Source organism: Anser brachyrhynchus (assembly GCF_964034855.1).
Source record: "Anser brachyrhynchus genome assembly, chromosome: 6".
Taxonomy (NCBI): Eukaryota; Metazoa; Chordata; class Aves; order Anseriformes; family Anatidae; genus Anser; species Anser brachyrhynchus.
This window is the reverse complement of record NC_137700.1, coordinates 18072058-18093572: the sequence shown is the minus strand read 5'-3', so window position 1 is coordinate 18093572 and position 21515 is coordinate 18072058. Positions and strand designations below refer to the sequence as shown.

Sequence of the window (21515 nt, the reverse complement as noted above, 5' to 3'; positions counted from 1 at the left end):
GTGAGATCATATTTTAAGGGAAGGAGCCTGCAAAATGATACTGGTTAAGAAAGGGTAAGGAAGGAACTGCAAGCTGAGAGGCCTGATGGACCATATAAAATGTCTTGAAGTGGGTTATCTAGTCACTCGAAAAAAGTAAGCTTACAGTTGCTACAGTAAAGAGGACAGAGACTGCTGATGGCACAGGTAGACTGAAACTTAGTCACTCGATCAATCAGGGAAAATGCTGAGCTCTCCCTGCCAATACCTGCAGCTCTGCTGATTGTCAGGATGGATCAAGCTAGGTCCCCAGGGAAGGGCCATGTCACCAGGAAGTACTTTTGATGCAGACAGTTTCTAAGTAGTCTGTTCCTCATTTGAGATGGGATTTCAACCAGCTGGAAAGGCTGTGCTTTCAGTTAATACACACATGGAGAATACTGCTTCTTTCTCTCTGTTCAGCACACACATAATGTAGGATGGCATTTGCTTTGTCTCTCTCAAATATTGATTCACTACAGACAAGCTGAGCTGGGGATCAGCATGCCTGGGAATGTGTAAGGAAAAAATTTCTCACCTTGGGAAAACAGAGAGGGATATCAGGTGTAGAAAACAGTGACAGAGGTACAGAGGTACAGAGCCAAAGCACACCTCATATCCAAGAAGAACACACAAGCACAAAGCCCAGCACTAGAAGATGCTAACAGAGGACACAATGCACTTTCCCTGATGTTTAAAAGACCTCTGGTTGCACCAGTCGGTGAAGTAGGAGTCCAAAGTGTTGTCCTTTCCTGTAGGCTAACAGAAAGACCTCAGATGAGAAAGTACAGGTATCTGAGTAAACTCTGAAGAGCAGAAAGCTCTTGTTCAATAAAGCAGTGAAAAACTGAAGGATGCTCACACCTTCTGCTTTTATAAAGTAAAGCTATTTCTTCTTCTCACTTTACAGCAGTTCAGAAATCCCTCAGAGTAAAAAAATAATTTGCCAGATGGAGCAAAGGGAAATATTAAATAGCACTAAGTGTAAGTTACTTGGGCTTTGTTTAGTTTCAGGTACTCAACAGTAAGTGACAGAGCTCTCCAGGGGCTTCTGCTTCCTGCAGTTATACCGTGACCCCAAACTGGGCTTCAGCACTGCTACTTCAGCAGTTAATGCCTTTATAAATACCGCATTTCCATTTGCATTTGCTACCTGGGTCAAAAGTCATGCATTCAGCATACAAAGAATCCCGCACGCCTCTGACATTTTTTTAAGATCAGCAAAAAAAAAAAAATACAATCTCTAGCTTGAAAGTAAAGGGTATGAAAGTGCAGAATACATGCTTACTATAACTGCAACAACTGCCTGGCTCTGAACTGATGAAACGTGGCACTATTCAGTAATTTACAGAGCAACAATGACAAAACAGTAAGAGACCACACTTCCATGACCAATAAAACAAAAAAAAAAACACAGGCGGGGGTGATTTGAGGTAGTCAGACCAAATGTGACATGGGTATTTCTCCTTCCTGCTGTAAATAAAACATGCCGTGTCAGCCACAGCTGCAGCATGTTTCATGTAGGTTTTGTTTTTAAGAAGGAGCCAGTACAGACAGCCAGGGTCTTGTTAGCCACAGGAGCTGCTCCCCACAACAGCCTTGCCAGCAGCTCAAGGGCAGAGCTTGCAGCTGGACTCCTAAGATAAATTGAATTCAAACAACCATTTCAGAAAACTACGGGAATTTGCTTCCCTATGTCACAGTACTCCATTTCTGGACTATGGACTGAAAGCGAAAAGAATTAACTTCTAATGTGTCCATGTGACCCTGATGAATACACTCTCTTTACCTAAAGACATGTCCTACAGATGGAAAGACTTTTTTCTTCACATTAAGCGTTGTTGTTACACACCCAGAAACAGGTTCCACCCTACAGCCCAGATACAAGTGCAGTGACTCTAGGGTTTCACCAATATACAAGCTGGACTACAAGTCACTTTCAGTTTTGAGGAAAGATTTTAAGGCCAGTGCAAGCAATTTCAGTGTAATGAAAACACATTAATACAGCAAATGCTTTGTGGTCTCTTCCAGCCAACACAAGAAGTATGTGCCACGGGGCCTGCTCTACCACATCAGCCAGGAGGAAGGTGGTTATTTCTCACAGCCAAGTAACAAACTAAGAGTGACAAGCTGCCACCTTAAACTGCCCAGCCTTTCCTACAGCCAGGACCTCAGCATTCTGCATATTGAATGTGCTGTCCAAATTATCTACGGATTCATCAAGGCAAGCCTGCCCTGACTTTGTCTAACCAGTGATTTAAAAGCAGCAGAAAATAAATAAGCAAACAATTCATGAAACCACAAATTTCCTGAAGCTATGAGAAAACTAGGTATTGTTTGCACAGTAATTACCCTGGTTCAATTACAGTCAGAATAGTCTTAAAATAAAAACTCATCTCCTTCCTCTGGTGGTGAAAATGATTAAGAAATTGTAATTTTCTTTCTTACTAATTTCCATGAGAGTTGAAATATTTCCTATAGAGGATGAAAAAGACAGTACTTAGCACGAAAGCAGACGTTTACTTTCAAAAGATATGGGGAAGTTTTACACACTACACTGCTAAAACCTGTTTGCTGCCCCTAATGTTCAGTATTTTTTATCCAAAAGTAGTGCTGCTACTTAGACTATCGACAGCTCTCCAGTCACATTATTATACCCTAGGCATGTTAATAAAAACCTGCAGTCATTCTGCTGAGGTCCATATTCAAAAAGTGGTCTTGATTATCTTTCCATACTATCTTAGTGTAGTTTCACAGATGACACTGATAGTCCCCATTTACACATGAAGAATAAATCCCTAAGACCATAACACTATGCATTTTGAAACCTGCAGATGACTTTCCTCAAGAAATTGCACAAATAAATCACCAGAAAGCAATAACAGTGTAGGAAAATTCTACAGCTCCAGACAATGTGCAATCAGCTAACGCACACTGTGTGTATTCCTCTGCCTTCATCACGTCTGACAAGTGTACGGTTTGAGACTGACAACAGAAATGGTCTGTTCATCAGGAACAGGGCAGAATTTATAGAAAACCCTCTTGAAAGCAGGCACTCCAGTTGGAGTGCCCCATCTCTGTGTCAGCTCCAGACTGGTAATATTTTTCTCTCTATTTTCTTGTAGAGAAACCTTTTCTTATAAGAATATTCAAAGAACTTGTGGAGCTGAGTGTAAATCCTTCAGCTATAATACTTCTACAAAAATGACGTAGTGCAACTACGAGGAGAACAAGCATGGATGAGTCAGGATATAGCAACGTATATGGAAGTACCTTTTGCCTCTACGTTACTGTGTCAAAAATGGTCTAGGTGAACTGTATAGCTAGCAAGGTTTGCTGCTGAGACACTCCACTTCCCAATTCAGAGGAACAAGATTCTGATCACTTGCACTCTGGTGTACAGCTGAGAAAATATTAACTAAATCAGTTAAGGAAGCATCAAGTTTTTATTGATTTAAGATAGGAGAAATCACTTCGCACAACCCCTTTTTTTTTTTTTTTTTAAGCTATCCCACTGGCCGGCTGCAGGACTGAAAATTCAGCTGCTCAGCACAGAGGCCAGGCACTACTTCCACATTCATTGCAGTGATACCTCCCCGGCACTATTACATTCTCTGTACACTACAGAAAAACTCAGAGCACTAAATACATTACAGTTGCAACCTTTGCAGGGAGCGGCTTTCCTAAGAGGTGACACAAAAACACATCTCTGCTGGGTGAGGGTATTTTGTTGTTGCATCTTCAGGAGGATATAGGAAGGAGGTCTGCTCTGTCTCTGCATGCCAATATTGCCACACGTAGGTTCCTCCTGGATCTCAGCCTTTGGGGTGGACTCCACAACTGTAAAAAGCAAAAGGGCTTACCAGCCAAGAAATGTACTGTTTAGAGCCGTGAGGCAAGCGGAAAGCTGTGGAAACCTCTCTCTGAAGAGAAGCTGCTCTTTTGAAGTGGCTCAGCACCCAGGCTACTTCTTTGGGGGTTCTCCATGGTGCAGGATATGGGTATTAGACATGTGCAAGCACAAAGTGATTTACCCCTTTGCAATGCCGGAAGTAGCAGCAAGCCTAGAGGTGGCAAGGAAGGACCTTCAACTCTGCTAGCTTAGCACCAGAAGAGCTTTCTGTGCCAAGTATTTTCCTGTGCTGCCCTGACCAGGAGACAGCTCATGGGCAGAAAGCCCTGCTTCACCCAATTTGAACAGGAGATGCTGAGAGGAGTATACGTATGCTCTGGGCCACGTCCTGAAAAGTCAGCATAGCAGAGCATTACAGGGGAATGCGGCAGCCTGCTGATGAAGGAAATGACAGAGTGGGCAAGCCAAAGGCCATCTGAGAAGACTCAAGCCCAACCTATTTGCAGACATCCTGCAGGCAAGGTCAGATGGCATTTGCAGGCGGCGTGCAAGAACGGCCTCCGCGGCTGTAATCGTTCAAGCAGAGGGAAGGATGCACCCCAGGGGACGCAGCAGGCCCCCCCACATCTGCCGCCATGGCCTGTGCCAATAGCTGCCCGGGAAACTATCTTTATGGCTACTGACACTGACAGATGGGAAAGCAAGAAATTGTTGGCCTCAGGATAGCAGCTCAGACCAATGCATGAAAAACACCCACAGAAAATCACCTTAAAACACACGAATTGGAATCGATAACTTATCAACACTACAGAGAAGAAGAGGAAAAATCCCAGTTCTCTCGGGCCTTGTGGCTGTGCTTACTAACTAAGGCTATTCTATAACAGCCAATATTTTTGCAAACCATTGTACTGGTAATTCATGCATGAGTACAGCATGGATGGCAGGCAGTGGAGAAGAAAGGGAGATAACAACAAGAAGTGTGTCTGGACAGTATTTCATTTGTAGAGGTTCTGGAGCACCTCCATCAGGTCATCCATTTTCTTTGTGGCAGCCCAGAAAAAAATGTGATGTCACGAGGTCACTGTGAAATGTACTCCCGAGAGAAAGAAGAGTTGTTATGTTAAGTGAAGAGAGGTTAGAAAAATATGAAGTCCTGCCTCTCTGTGTTACACTGTTATTTTAACTTCCCAATGTATCACTTGATTTCTGTAAGCAAGTATTATGTGGCAGCTATTTTCAGAAGAAATTCTCTGCCATGCTTCAAAAGCACGAAATTCAGAGAATTGTTTTTAAAAGAGTTAATAGTGTCTGAAAACCGTGCTTCATTTACAGTCTAAAGGAAAAACAAATACCTTATCAAAACTCAAACTGCATGCAATTTGATACACCAGTATCAAGTTAAAAATGAGCAATTCCATGCCTAAAGTAACCAATGTTCACTTCCACTTTATGTTGAAGGTCATTTATGTGAGTTGTATTCACTCAGATGAAGAGAGAGTATAAGATACACTTGCATGGAAACATTTTTTTTTAAATAGTTCTATCAAATTTTCCTATTTTCACAGACTTATTTGTTCAGTATTGCTGAGCCACGCTGCATTATGCCAGGGGAGGAAGGTACATGTCTGCTTCGCTCAAGTGTAGAAGAACAAACTCAGCAGGAAGGAAAAATAGAAAAAAGTGATGAAAACAATCCATTCTGGGCTGGAGTCGTAGGTGGGCTCCAGGATGTTTTGGTAACTTGCACAATATGAAAAAAATGAAAAAAAAAAAAAAAAGAAAGAAACTGTACAGTGAGTACTGAGTGCACTGCACATACACCATGGTTTTAGCCTCATGTTAAGTGTGTCACCCTTTTTGGCCACAGCATTCATCCTGATGGAGGATGTGGCAAGAGCCTGAGGCATGCAGTCCTTCCACCAGCCCTGCAGGATGGCAGGAAGGATACCTCTGGGCTCCCCCACATCTAAGCCCCATTGCAGCAGCATTGGGAAGTGCTACCCTTCCTCACCAGGGTGAAATCAAGGGAGACACTGGCAGGCTCTGCGCAGCAACTCAGGTGCCGGTGCTCCTGATCCCTCCAGTGCCCAAGCTCTGGCCGGGGATGGCCCTAGAAGGAGCCCAGCTCCCAGGACAGGCCCTTGGCTCACTCAGACTCTGCCAAGCACCAGAACACCAAAACTGCACTCAGGAAAATTTCTCCTACCGTTAACACTCACTAAAAATATAAACCCATCTCCCTGCCTGCCATGGACGCTGCAAGCTGCTTCTTGACAGGTCCAAAACCCATCTCCCACCCAGATACTAATCTAGATTCTCTTGTACACATCCTTACTAATTTTCTGCAGAGAACAGTGGAACATACACTGCAAAACATGAAGTAAAAGAAAACAGTATTTCTCTAATAGTAAAAAAGTGCTGCCCCCACGACATTTAAGACAGCCTGAAGGAAAGCAGCGTCACAGCATTAGATTACATTTCCATGACAAGATGCACGTGGTGCCCTTGAAACGTGCGGCGCCAGCAGCTGCCTTCATTCTGTCTTGGTCTAATAGGGTGCTTGGCTGTTTTCCATCATGTCAGAGCAACTCTTAACCAATGGTAAATACTGCCTTCTGTGTAGAGCCCAAGCTTCAAGAGGTACGTGACAAGAAGGAACTCCCACGTAACAGCAACCACGGTATTATAAATACATCAGTGGCACACGGAGAAGCCACGTTTTCTAGCATTCAAGCACTACGCAACCTGTAATGCTTTTTATGTCTTTACTCCCAGGAAAGGTGGAACTATAGGTAAGGAAGTGCTGTTCCCCCCGATTTAGAAGCAGAGAAGGGAGACATAGGACTACTGTTGCCCCACAATGCATCTCTCTCTATCTTATTGCCATGAAAATTCTTTGCAGATTTGGGCCTAAATTGCTTTACTGTGTCGCACTGGGCACAAAGGGTTGCTGCTGCCTTTACTCAGACCCTGACTTTTCTTTCTTCCATGAGCCTATGGGCAAGGAGACAGATTTTAAAACAAAATAGAGACCTCCTGACACCCTCGCTTATGTAAGGGCCACTCACTATCCTCCGCTGAACCTGCTGGTAGAAGGAATTTATCTGGGATCAGTGCAGGATCGAGGTCTCTTAACATCACATTTGTTGCTTGTGACAGGCATTTGTCTCCACATCCTGAGTATTTTAAGACAGCCTGATGACTAAGAACAAAAATAAAATTCACCTCTGAGCTCCGAGCAATGTTATCACAGTACCAAGATTCATTTTGGGGAATATAATAGGGACTGAGAAAAAAGAACTATGCAAGAGAAGAGCACTCAACCTTCTCATCTCCATGAAAGAAGAGTGGTTCAACATTGACAGAGAAGAATCAGCATAATATTAAAGGTATCTGAACATAAAACTCTATTCCAATTTTTCCACGATGGTCCCTGTGGAAAATATGCATATAACTGTTTTTGCTGAGCTTGTGGTATTTCCTTCCCATTTGAAACCTCTAACAATCAGAGTCGATTTAATACAAGTATATTTAGGTATATCATGTACTTGTGGCATTTCCTTCAAATTAGTTTCCCTCCGCTATTATCAGAATAACTTGTTATATACGTGACAGTCTCTGCTTCAGCACAGTCTAAACCTTAAAAATACAAGACTGTACTAGAATTAGGTCTTCGATATCAAATGAATCTTCAGCAGACTCAAGTAACAGGAACAGAAGTTAGCACTGTCTGAAACTAAGTGCAGCTGTCAGCTGCTGTTTTTCAAATAAGCCATCTAGTACTCTCATCCTTGGAAAAGCAGTGATACAGAGCCAGAGAAATTAACTGTATCCCAAGGGCTTGGGATTGAATGCTAAAGTATAAGTAGAAATTGAAAAATACCATTTTTTTTTCCTATATTAACATTTAAGAAGGAAGAAATGAAAGTTATCAAAGTCTTGTTTGAGGAAATTTTTGGAACGAGACAATTGCTTAGAAGATAGCTCAAAACAGTGAAAACTATTAACATTTAAAAAAAAATGCATGTATGGTACACTCAGTTAATAATAAATTTTTTAAAGTTGCACCACCATAATTATTCTTAGCAAATATCACCTCTTCTCTCACCTATACACCATACGTCTATACACCATCATGGCTGAGAGGGGTACCAGCGGAGGATCAGAGCAAGTCGTGTGTTTCCTGCAGGTTTCCCTGTTATGAGCATCCCACCACACAGAATGTGTGCATAAAAACACATGATGTGAAAAAGAAATACTGCATAGCAGAACACTGGGTTACTTGATACTGCTAAATAATTGGCCATTAAAACAAACAAAAAAGCCAGTAGTATACTTGAGAAATGCCTGTTTGTCAACATAATTCTTAGCATACAGTCAGATCAGTCAACTGCAAACACAGTTACAGATCTCTGTAATAAAATATTAACAGCTCTTGTATACCCTTTACACAAGGTAATGTAGTAAAAAAATGAGTGTTGCTCTAACATTTCCACATTTTCTCTTTCGTTACTTCTGAAAGCTTACATTTCAGAAAAGCTGTTTACTACAGTATTATTTCTTTTTATCCAGGGGGTATTTTTCCTTTAAACCTTAGAGAATAATTAAAATTCCTCACACAGGACAACAGTAAGAAAGATTAGGGTCTGCATTTCAAATGCAGCATACTAATGGCATTTTTGGACTCCATAATAAATCATCTCCATTTTATGTAAGCAGGAGAGTAAATGCACAAAACCTCCATAATGTACATCCCCGTTTCCAAGTTCCATACCTTCATTCCGATTTTATCATTCCCTATCTCTTATTGACCTAGATACCTTGGTAATATAGATACAGCACTAGGGGGTGTTTATGCACCTTACAACAATCCAACAGCTCATTAACTGTAGGAATGCAGAAGCCTGCTAATATCCACCAAACCACTTCAGTCTTCACCACGGCCCGTTGTCAGCAATATGTAGGCAGCCAAACACATATTTGCTCTGTTTCACTTTAGCTTTCGATTTTATAGTTTCCATTTAGCACTGAACTGACAGGAGGGAAATGTTTTAACATTCAATACAAGGACCACTTATTTAAATACACTGAAGCTGCTTTGTTTTTCTACCTAACCTTTGGGTGATCTCATCTCTCCCACAGGCTTTTGACATTTATATTTGTTCAGAGTATCTGCAGTTTACCCTACTGCAAACAGTAAGATCACGACTGGATATTTCCATTATCTGGAAATATCTGGTTCTTTCTCAGCTTGCTTTTCTTCTTCCTTCCGCATATAAAATACCATAAGCGCATTTCTGTGTTTTTGTCTCCCCTGTGCTGTATCACAAGGTACCTATTGAGACAAATACAAATCTTGTTTCCTGGTTTGGGGTAATCCAGTTCTCCTGATTCAGCTTCAGGTAAGTCCTAGCCCTCTATTAAACCGTGGGAGAGTGAAATGGCCAGGCTTCTGCTATGCCTAACAGAAGCCCTGTCCCTGTTTGCAAGAAATCCTGCTGGTATTCCACTTGAGACATTTCTTAACATTTCTTTCCTCTAGAAAGTCCTTTTGACTGAACAAGAAAAACGTTTTTCAGTTTTCACAAATGGCAGAATTGAAAAAGAGAATACAAGTTTAAGAAATAGGGAGTTCAGGTGTTTATTTTCAGAGAAGCGCGTAGATAAACGGAACTGTTTTTTTCCGACAGACATTCTCCCAAATCCCCTTTAAGGTGAATTTTCTGCTGTAATTCCCAGCTAAGCATGCAATCAATATAAATAGGAATATTGTCACCCTCTAAATGCTAACTGATGTGTTTTCTCTCCACTAACTTAAGGCTAGTAGAACAAGTACTCCTCACCTGGGTTACTGGTTTGGTCTTCACAGTATGACAGCTTCACTATGGACTTTTGTTACTTTACAGTCTTTACTGCTGACTTTCATACTGATGCGTGCAACGGAACGGCTGTCATTTTGGAGCCAGCCTTCAGGAAACTTGAGCTTCTTTACAGTAGGATGAGGTGAGTGTGCCAACTGACTCCCATCTTACTTCTGCGTTTGTGGGAACGCTCCTTTTCCGCACCAAAAGCACCACCAGCATCACACCAGCCATCGCAGCCCAAACAAAGGCACACACACCAGTGGGGCCAGCATTAGTGCTAGCTCAGCTCCCTAAAGCTGGTGCCAAGTAGACAGCTGGAAGCTGTGAAATTAAGTCAGAAATGTTGATGGAAGCTGCCAAAAAGACAGCTAAAAGCTGCTGGGGTTTTTCTTCCATCAGGAACTTGAAAGTTCCACTTAGAGAAAGCTTAGAAGTGAGCCCAGCAAACCAGGGGGCTGGAGAATTTGACAACGTGGTTGCTGAGTTTTGATTGCAACCACCACTCTCTGAGGTTACAACCACTTTCCTGGTTATCACAAGTATTCGGGACATGGCTTATCACGAGAAAGATGACCTCATGTCACTCCTGAAGTTACCCAGCTCTCCAGAAGCTCTTAGAACAAAAACAAAAAACACCTCAGGATTTCCTCAATCGCCCACAGCTTCCCTTAGTTTGTGCCCCAGCCTTACGCATCTACAGAACAATTTTACAGCTAGAATCCATTTAACTACAAAATATGGGTCCAAGCCACTTCCATTTTTTTCCACAGCTTATCCTTCTAACAACATACCCATATTGCTTAACAGAAGGAGCAGAAAAGACAGGAATGAAGAAGAACAAGCAGAAATAGCTCTTTTTAAAAAGCAAATACCTGCATTTCTTCCAGATATTTCAAATGTTACCATTCTTTTTGCTAGGCATGCTGCTCACCTCCTCCTCCATGCAAGGGTACAGGTCTCAGAGGTACTGCACATAGCGCCGCTTTATAGCTGTCATTTCTGATTAAAAGCTGCATGTGTATCCCACTCGAGTAAAGCTGGATTGCTCTCCAGGACTGCCGTCAGTATACATAAGGCCTCTACAGAAAACAAAAAGAAAAAAATAAAAATGAACTGCTACAGCTCTTTGTGTTCATCTGGCTCATCTCTGAACATCTAAATATAAAATGTTTATTGTCACTTAAGGTGAGCCCTGGGTCCCAAATCAACAGGTTGGCATCCTGCAAAGCCAGGCACATATTTTTAATTATTGCCATCCAATAATCTGCTCTGTTATGAACAAGATTTAATGGTTACACTCTGTACCTATTACCTGTTTAAATTACTCTTCCAGCATGTGAATATTAATCACCCGAAGAGGCAGAGAAACATCTGTACAAAACTACAAGAACAGAAAAATTAAAATTAACACTGTGCTAGCAGTGTTCAGTGGAAACAAGTAGCACCCTGACTCCAGTGATGTTTCACCCTTCTCTGCTGAGTCCGGTGACATTGTTCCAAACTTGTAACACTATTAAACCAAACATTTCCATCCATAATCCTGTCCTGCTTGAGTCTTGATTTACAAGATCTGGATTTTACACACAAAAGCATTTTATTTTATTTAGAAAACCATACAAATTGTTTCTAATCTAAACAGCAATAGCAAAGGAAAAAAAATTACCAAGCTGCTTTGATAATTCTTTTTCCATAGAAAATTTTTGCCCAGGTGATTCCAAGTGTCATTGCTGTTTCTATGAACACTTACTGCTCTGGGGAGGGAAGAATGACTTTGCCCTTGGTTGGTTCTGTTGGTTCTTTGTTCTGGTTTTTGTTTTGATTTGGGTCTCTTCCATAGACTGTTTCTAAATCTCAGAGCTTCGTAAGATCCTGTCTTCAAGACACTGCAGCGTTCCCAGCATTCTGTGCTGGGAAGTCCAACATAACCAAAAGCTTCCTCAGAACTTTTGAAGAAAAACTTGGATTTGAATTTAAATGACACCATTGTCAAGAGCAATTAACATTGTCTGATCACTCCTTTTATACCATGCAATTTAAACTCTGTCATAGCCACAAACCACACTGTAATTATCCTGCGTTATTCTATTTCCTTTTGCTCTAACTTCTCACGTAGAGACATCCAGCTGTAGCTCTGACATCTCCTCAGTACGACACTGTGCCTTTGTTGCAGCCAGCTCTAGGAGTCCCTTGGCAGCACAAGTCCAAGTCTCCCAGCCGAGGGACACCATAAGGCCCTCATGCTGCCACTGTCCATTCCCACCAGACAAGGAAGAAAAGCCAAAGCAGTGTTAGTATTTGGGGTCCCCCACGAAAAGAGGGATTGGGTTCATGAGTGTGCAAAGATAATTATGTGAGGGCACATGTTTAAGATATGCTCAACTCCTGTACTTAAGTCTTGGTCAGGCTTCTGAAGCACAGAAGGCCTTGCCGTAGCTGCTCCTTGAACTGGACAGCTCATTAGTAACAGAGCACCTGGTGAGTGCTCCCAGCCATGAGCACATCAACTTCCATTTTTACAGGTTCCTCATTTAGGTTAAGGTTTAGCAACTTGAATATGCAATAGACTACACATTACAATTCTTGTCACCATACTGAATTAATGATATCAATCTACTTACTAAAATAGGCCAAATTGCTGCTGTATCATTAAAACCATGCAAGTGTTGGTTATCTCCTGCAACAACATATACAAGGAGCCCCCATACACAAGCGGATGGCAGTACATGCCCCTTGGCACAAACATTCTTCATTGCACGTACGTTTGATTTTGGCAACTGTTCCATCCTACCCATCTCCCATCTTCACTCATAAGCACATCCCCCTATGGATCCTTTCAGCTGTACTACTGATCCATCCTATGTACCTCAACTGCTCACCTGGATTTCCACAGCAGCTGTTCACTCTTCTTGGTCTCCTCCCCCAGCTCTCACAGGGCTGGCTGGCAGAAAGCACCCCAGGAATTCCTGCTGCTTTCCAAAGCAGTAATACCCATAAATTGCAATGGATCCCAGAGGTAAACAAAAACAAAAGCATTTCCCAACACGACCTACTAAAAACACATCCCTCAAGTTGCCAAGCTTCTTTCTGCACCCCTTATTCAGTTCTCCTAAACTAATCTCAGAAATAAAAAAGCGAACAAAGATCCTCACATTCAGCTTCAGGTGAATAAGAGCAGGAAATGAATTATGGGATTGCAGATCCTTCTCAGACGAAGCCCTGCTGTCTGTTCTCATTTTATTGTGCAGCATCCACCTGCTGCTCCTGGCCAGGCAGTAGCCGCTGCTGCGCCCCTACCTGTCATCAGCGAAGGGCAGCAGCCTCCTGTAGGACTTGGAGGGGCTGACACATAATGACAGTAATTCCTGTTCTCAGTTATTAATTGAAGTTGGTTTGCAATTTTCTTCTCTGGCCTTTGGTGTTTTGCAGCACAAGCATTACTGTAAGATCTTGTAGCAGTGAAGTCTGACTATTATGGACTCTTATTTCCCATAATCTGCTCCCAGTGTGGCCCGTTGACAACCCTCCTGATGCAGCGAACACCAGAGGCATCTGTGGTAGCAGATCCCTCCCCGTGTTAACAGAGTAGTAAGGGAGTGGATCAGCCTGGTTTGGTGAGAACCACTGCTAAATACTGCTTTACCAAGCCCCTGCCCCTTCCTTGGAGTTGCAGAAAACACAACAGATCAAATATTTAGGGCCACTAAGGTGCCCAAATGCTGTGCCCCTCCCTCTCAGATACCAGGATAAAGGCACGTATGAGCTCTTCTCTGAGGTAGTCTCGGCACTCTGGCCTGGCTTGCCCAACACTTTAGCTGCAGGCTAGCTTTTTCTCTTGTGAGTTTTTATTCCCTACATTGTGCTTTGCTGTGTGGGGCTTGCTGCAGTGATGTAGCTTCCCTGCAGCTCCATGTGTCACCTCATTCCCAGAATTAAGGTCAGAGATACTAAACAATAACACTAGTGACCTCAAAATGGGTAATTTTTATGGGGTTTCACTCCACTTCAATTTCCTAAGTAGTTAACAGCAATAGCAGGCAAAACCTGACACCAGACACACAAACCCCACCAGCAGCGGGATCCTTCTCAGTAAGTCACAATAAAAGAGACAGAAGCAGGTGCATTCTCCTACTCCAGAATCTATTTGCACAGCACCTCCTTCACCAGGGAGGATGTTATACTGAATCTACCAAACTGAATTAGCAAATTTGACAGGAGTTGGCCTGAGGTAGCTGAAATTTCAAAATTCCTGCCCAACCAAATTAACTACTTTGCAATCAGTCTGGTCTTCAAATAAACACACAAAGTAAGGTGCTCAGCCAATCAGCCTGGTCAGAAAAGGCTGTTTAAATGTGATTCCAGCCAGTCCCACAGGAAGGGAACAGCCTCGAAAAAGACCTAAGCAGCCTCCATTTATACAAATATCATCAGCCATGGAGAAGGGGTGCATATGCTTACACAACGACTTTCATCTTCAGCTTTTCCAAAACAAATAAAAACACCAGAAACAAACAAACAAAACCACAAACAACAATTAGTTGAGGGGTAAGCTTTTGTTTTCCCTGATCTTACAATAACAGCTAAAAATAACCATCATACCCTAACAATCACCCATGAAGAAAAATATGTATTTATTTTAAGGCCTCCCCAGTACTAACAGTTCTAATCAGATACTTCAGACACTTGGGTTAAAAACAGATATTCCACTTTTTGTTCTGAAACAAGTGCAATCATTTTAACTATTGTTAATAAGATGTCATTGCCAGGTAGATGCCCTCACAAGGTATCTGAGACCTCATCTATTACCATCAGCTTATATTCAATCAAAATGAGATGCAACGACATTTGAAGCTGTACAGAGTTCTTTCAGCTGGGAAAAAAAAAAGTGTGACTGAAAAGCAAATATTCATTTTCTTAGCTTTGTCTCTCAGCCTGCTTTCACTGTCTCCATACCTCAAGGTCTCAATAGGTTGCAGGGGGTGATTTCTAAATTCCTACAGTCCTCTCTGAGTTTAAACCTTACGTTAACAAGAAAAGATATATTTGAGCTACCAGTACTGCAAGATATGGCTGTAATACAGCATCAACAGTCATAGCATTTTAAACAACAATGTTCCTATTCACTGAAGCAGGTTTCTGATCTTCAGCCAAATCATGCAAAAGAAAATTGCATTCATACTCCCTGGCACCACTGCTTCTCAGTAATCCATTACTGCAGTGAAGCAGGTTGAAAGCCCTTTCTCAAAGGCATCTCTTCTATCAGATCTTCAGAGGGGCAGAAGGGGCAAAAAGCAGCACACCTCCAGCCCACAGTCCCAGCAGTGCTCCTTTACTCCTAACTGCTGACCCTCCCTGACCTCAGGACTGCAGCTGGACAGGACGGCAGCACAACACCCTCCTGGCTGGAAAGCCTTCTTGCCTCCCTCCCTAAAAACCAAAGGGAAGGCAGTCCTGCCAAAAGCTGAAAACAAGGCTCTAGAAGCATTATGCTCTGCAAACCCCCAAGAGCTGCTCTCTGCAGGGGCAGACCTCCGGTCCAGCTACCCACACAGGTGCATACCTAGGATGGCAAACAGAAATCACAGTTTTGCATCCTAGCAGGGACAAAAGAACCCCCTTCCCCACCTGCTACTGATGCACAGTGCAATGCTGAGATGATGAAGAGGCAAGCAATAGCTTAGAGCCTAAATCGTCTCTCATAATCAGAAAGTAGCTTTACCCGCATGCCAAGACAGCACGCAGCTGGCTCCTTCAGTAGCTGTTGGAAGTGAAAAGCTTCATGATCCTGGGCACTTACCCCCAATTCAAATATCTAATTTACAAACGGCAGATATATCCAAGTGATGTTAGTACTGAGCAGGTAAACATCTAATATCTTTAGAAGAGAAGCAATCCACAATGTGAAGGAAATACAGCATGCTTTCTTCTGACTTTTTTTGAATTTTATCCTTAATACATCATCATCATCCTACAACATATACTATTTGGTTGAGTAATAGGATTTCCTCTCACAGTTGCATCAGGGAAAACAATATCCCCTAGAAGCTGTCTTTTCTGTCAGTGAATAATTAAAGTATTTTTTACAGGGCATTTTCCTCTCTTCCCTGATGTTCAGTTTTGGTTTGTTGTTGGATTTTTTATTTGTGCATTGTTTTTGTTGTTATTTTTTTCCAATATAAACTCATAACTTCTTGTTTCCAGTTTTTGTGCACACATGTATTTGCACCATGCTTAGTCAACACCAAAGCCCAGATATCACATATTGGCAGTCTTGGCAAGTCTTGTGGGTTCTTACAAATGTGTAGCTCAATCTATCACTAATCTTTTAGCAGGACCATAACCCTTTGCACCTCTAAGAGAACTTTTACCCCCAAATCCCAGTGTTATATGCACATTGACTCAACAGCACTTCACAAAGCTCTGTTGGATCTTTCAATTTTCAGGAAATACATATAAATTTTATACCACACTGGAGAGGAGAAAACAAGGTCAGTTATAGAGACAAAACTGAGAATAACTGGCCACACGCCCAGATTGATTTAGGGCTACATTAGATCACTAACTGCACCCAAGTAACAATCTCTACGAAAACAAAACTACATCTACATCATCTACTACATCATCCAACTACATTGGAGTTATTAGCAGGTGCATCACAAAAACAGACCTCTTAAACCAAGTCTCCAGACCTCACAAAAGTATTCTGGGGAAACGTGTATTTTTCCACTCCAAATGTTGCTTCTTTAACTTGTAGTTGTGCCCCATTTTGAGCTTTCCCCTTTACCACGCAATCATGAACTTGAGAGATGCTGATACTCTGACACACTCAGATTTCTCCAGGAGCTATGGCACTAGCACCAAATGCCACAAAGCCAGTAAAGTTATGAGAGTCGGCACCACTAAGCAGCGGAGATCCCTTAAATTACCTGTTCCTGGCACTCTGAACTCCCCACACAGAATAAACTGCAGAAGCTTTCAGGTTTTCTCCTAATAACAGCAGCCATATTGTACAGGGGAGCTGGGGATAACAATACTCCCTGGAGGGGTTTCCAGGTCTTGTAAATTCACTGTGGTTCTACATTCCTGCCTTTGCTTTCAGTTCAGGGTTCTTAGGCCAGATGCTTAAAAGACAATCTCAGCCTCATTTAAAGCTAGATACATCTCTGGAACCTCTGATCCACACACAGAGAAAGAGCTTGAAAGCACTGGAAATATACACTTGCCAGTTGTGATAGACTTAGAGTACATGATGGATCACTGGAAAACTACCTATTACTGTGTGGCTTCTTTTTGTTATTGTTCTGCGGTTTGCTTTTTTATTTTTTAACATTGCTATGTGTTTGAAAAGGTTGAAGGCCAAAGTACTGTCTGTACAGAGCACCTCATATTCATTCTGAAACATTGGACCAGTGTAAGGAATAGAAAAGAAATCAAAGACCCTGCATTTGCTGGATGTGCTGGCAGAGAACTTCGTTCCTGACACAAAATCAATCCCTACATCCTACCTCTAAAAAGCAGATTCCGTTACAGTCGATCCTTGGAATTAAAAGCCCTGTTCTTACTGCATGCTTTTGCTTCCAAGACATCCTAGCTAAGCTCATGCTAAGCGCTGCTCCATACGGACACGCTGCTGTCTGTTACCTGTTGTGCCCAATGGACATGTCCCACATCAGGATCTGCACACATCTGCAGCAAGGAGACTGCCTCAGACCCAGCCACTCTCATTTAACTTGACAGCTACATCTGCAGCCCTACATAAGAGCTCCTCAGGGCTGATACTTCCAGTAAAAACAGCTCCTTGGCATGTCTTTCCTCCAGAGAAAAGCATTTTGGGCTGCAGTTCTGCTTGCTTTTTTCCAATACTGGTGTCCTCTGCTTAAAGTTGTTGCTTTTACAGTCACATTGCTCGCTACCCAACTCCCAATCCTGCAGCTCGGGATTGCCAGGGTGAGCCCAGCGGCTGGCGGGTAGCCCTGGAGATGACAAACCCCACAGGGCACACCTGCTCATCCAGGACACACAGCCCAGGTTCGCACAGGCGCATACAGCACGTACAAACGATCTGTTCCACTCTGCTGCATTCTTCTCAATTTGCTGTAAATTTAAACAGCTGCAAGACACTTTTAGCCATCAAATAATAGAGTCCGTGAGCTCCTTGCTAGCATCCACAGCAAGAGCTGTGCCTACTACTTGAAGTCAAATTTCTGTCTTCAGCAGGGGTTCCCCAACTTGTTCTGCTCTGCCGCATCCATTCCAAATTGCTGTAAATTCAGGTTATTGTAAGACACTTAATTTCAAACACAACAATAAGCTCTGCTTCTGACATTCAAAGAACCACACAGAAACACGTAAGACAGCTTACTGCAGGTCTTTCCAAGCTCATTTTGCTCGGGTACCATAATGAAGCCAAGAAGCACCAGAGCTAACTTCCTCACAATACAAAAATCCACAGTGGTGTTTCTAACCATCAAGAATTCCAAGGGCAGTGGCTGTCTGCTTTATTGCTCTTATGCAATGGAAGGGATGACTGGAAAGAAGTGTTCGTCCTTACCTGTGCTTTAAGCAAAGTTGTTATATGACTAACCAAATACAACAGCTGAGTTTGTAAGCTCAAGCCTGCATGGCAGAGATGACCTAGGAATCTGTTAAGAGATTCAATTCAAGGAGATTCAAAACTGGCCTGCACCATGCTCCTGTTCAAACCCAATCTGGATGGACAGAGGAGTTTCTGCTCACTGCAGGTATCTCACTTTACTCAAAACCCTCCCATGATACCAACACCAACATACATCACACAAAACACAGGTAGATAAGCCACCTATGGTGCAGGCTACTTAGATGTAAGCACAGACACGTGGCAATCACAACATCGAGGAACCATGACAGCCTATTCACCACAAGCCAAGAATGTAGAGCTTGACACTGAAGACACTTGTGAGAAAAGCAGAGCATTGTATGATCCTTTCTCCATGCTACCAAGCATACATCAGTGCTAGGTTTGTTTGTTTTTTTAGCATGAGTTTGCAGTCCTAGACTGTGTTTCAATATATTTGAATGCATCATATACAAAGGGCAGCGATCAGACCACTTTAATCCTCAGTGATTGATGTAAAGAGTAACAAGGATTGAGGTGCTTTTGAAAAATAACATTGGCATTATTATGCTGTAAGAAATAAACAAAATACAGCACTAATTTCTCATCTTCCCTGCAAATCCTTGTCTGATTATCTGTTGTCTGCATGGCCCCAAAGGGAACATAAGAGCCGTAAGGGCAAAAGAGAAACGATGGCAGGATGAGGTAGGGTTCGTCTGGCTATCCTTCACTTGTTGTACCAATTGTTATTTTTCATTTAAACATTTGTGCCACCATCCTATTCAAGTTTTAAACTTTTTTTTTCTTTTTAATTATTTGGCTTTTGCAAGCAACCAGTGTTGCACCACCACCAAAAGGTCTACATTGTACCCAGTGGCTGGATGGAAGGAGTCTAATTTCAACAGCAAAACCCTGCAGAGGCTTTGCTTTATGCATCTATTTATCTAGCTCTCCAGATCCCAGTCCCTGTGCTACAGCCACCAGAGAGCTGGGAAGTAGTACGTGATACTCCCTCTGTGCTTTCTCAGCCATTTCAGCTAAGTGGCTCATCAGGATGTAGCAGCGGCTCCCTCCCGGCCCCCGCTGAGCCCTGATGGAGGGCGTCGCTACGTCCCCACAGCCCCCCAGCCCCGCTCTGCCCTTCGGGTCTGCTGTCTGGAAACCCTTGTGCAGCAGGGAGCCAGCGGCACAGACAGACACAGACTGACGACAAGGGTGGCTGTTTTCTTCCCTTTGACTCCATCTCCCGTGGTGCAGCTGCCATCTGCAGGTACCCAGCTCCTCCTTGGGAAACAGCCTCTCACGGGCACGAAAACAGGAATGCATCTGGCAGAAAAGCTTTTCCTCCCCTTCCACCTTGTTCACTGGTTTTCTGCCTCCCATCTGTTCATCCCTTCCCCCTTCCCAGCCTCTCTGCTTTCTCCATATGCTTGCACAGCCAACATCTATATTATTCCTTACCTCCACATACAGCTCTCTCTCCAACATCACGGACTTGCAGTCTAAGCTTTTAGCTACCAAGCACCAGAAAAATGGTGCTCATCCTCCTTTAGTTCCTACCCATCCTTGATGGCACTAAGGAAATCAGCCACCAATGGTGCCCTCTTGACACTTCTCCTTGGGGTGCTCCTACTTAGCGCAGTATCACAAGGAAAAAGTCAAAATCCCCTAAATTAATTGGCATTTCCCTCCTGACCTCAGTGTTTGGAGCCCCCTTCAAACGCCATCACTTGCAGCTACACCCAGCATCTGCACCCCAGATTAGGAGCAGCGATTTCAAGGGATACTTCATTTGCAGCCTCAGAAGCCTCCAAGATTGTCCCCTGTCCAAGGCCCAAGAGGGAAAGATGGCTGGCAATGCAGTCCTTACATCCTGCCTGTTGCCTTAACCACTCCCTGATTAAGGATTAATCCCTCTCCAAATATTGGCATGTTAATGTTACATAGTTCTCTCTTCTCATTGCCTTTTTCAAGCAGGTTATTTTGGAAATTATTTACCTATCTATGGAAGTAAAGTGCCTATTTAAAAAGGCACACACACCACGCTACCTTTTATCATCTTGTCAGCAAGCTGAGAGTGAAAACTGCAAAACACAATTCTGTTAGAGGCAAGAGCTCATTGTCACAAAATGTATTCAATTACTTTCCCTCCCTACTGAAAAACTCGACTAATGAAACATGCAGACCCCAAAGGGAAAAGCAGGCCCTTTAGCATACCATAAAAGCAAACAAGCAAACACCGGCCCTATTTCACTTTTAACCATCTCCCTACACAACCAGACGCATTTCTGGTTTGATACAAAACCAGACCCCCCTCCCCCCCCCCGCAGCAAGCATTAAAGCACACGTTAGCTCTACAAACATGCAGTGACAAATATTTTCTTCTGCCTCCTCCCCCTTCCATGCTCCTCATGACAGCTTTTCTTGTAGTAACTTGGAAATATGGTATATGGTAATTACCTCTGTTATCTCAGATTGCGGATGGGATTGCTTTCACTCATCTTTGAACTTTATTAGAGCATCAACAAATTCTGAATTAAGAATTAGCAGAGAATGAAAACAAACATGCTGAAGTGCTTGTTTTCTCAAATATACCCAACAGATCAACCTGACTCTTGTTTTCAGTCCCTCTGTCCACTGCCTAAAAACCATTGCTTTAGAGGAGGTAGCAGAGCCATCTGACATTTGTACCAATACTTATTGTGTAGCCTGCAATTTGTCCAGGCTATCAAAGAAGCATTTTAACTATTAAAAAACAAAGTTGTGTGATCTTTGATTACCATTAATATTCAATAGTGGCAATGTAAAACAAAGCTCAGCAGTAGCGCTGCTGCTCATACCTTATTCTTTGCATAATTCAAGACTTCCTTTTGATAGTGTATCAAAGCACTGCATGGGCAATGAGAAAAACCTGATACAGACTGTGAGAGCTAGAAACTCATTACCTAATCTAACCCAACAGCAGGCAATATTCATCTTCTTGCACCATTATCTCAACTACACAAGGTCACAGAGTTATGATGAACACAGCTACCAGGCAAGGAGGGTATCTGAAGAAACATGCCCTCCCTTCCACATGCCCAGAGCATCTTAGGGTTAGCACTTGTGCTCATCCACACGAGGATCAGCAGGCTATAAAAAAGCAAGAGGGAAAAAGGACAAAAGCAGAAGCAATTCCAAAAGTGGGAAC

The 21515-nt window shown here is 42.8% G+C and overlaps 1 non-coding gene across 43 annotated transcripts in view; it reads right to left on the bottom strand.

Annotated features, from left to right (window-relative positions):
• LOC308197296 overlaps window positions 1-21515 on the bottom strand; it is a 722739-nt gene that overhangs the window by 691892 nt on the left and 9332 nt on the right. For 41 of the 43 annotated variants that reach the window (XR_013952725.1, XR_013952752.1, XR_013952753.1 and 38 more), the window contains one exon: window positions 10667-10814. This is a non-coding gene — a transcript (uncharacterized protein). Of the gene's footprint in view, window positions 1-10607; window positions 10815-11482; window positions 11643-21515 lie in introns of all 43 variants that reach the window. The other 2 variants (XR_013952726.1, XR_013952751.1) reach the window with 2 other exon arrangements.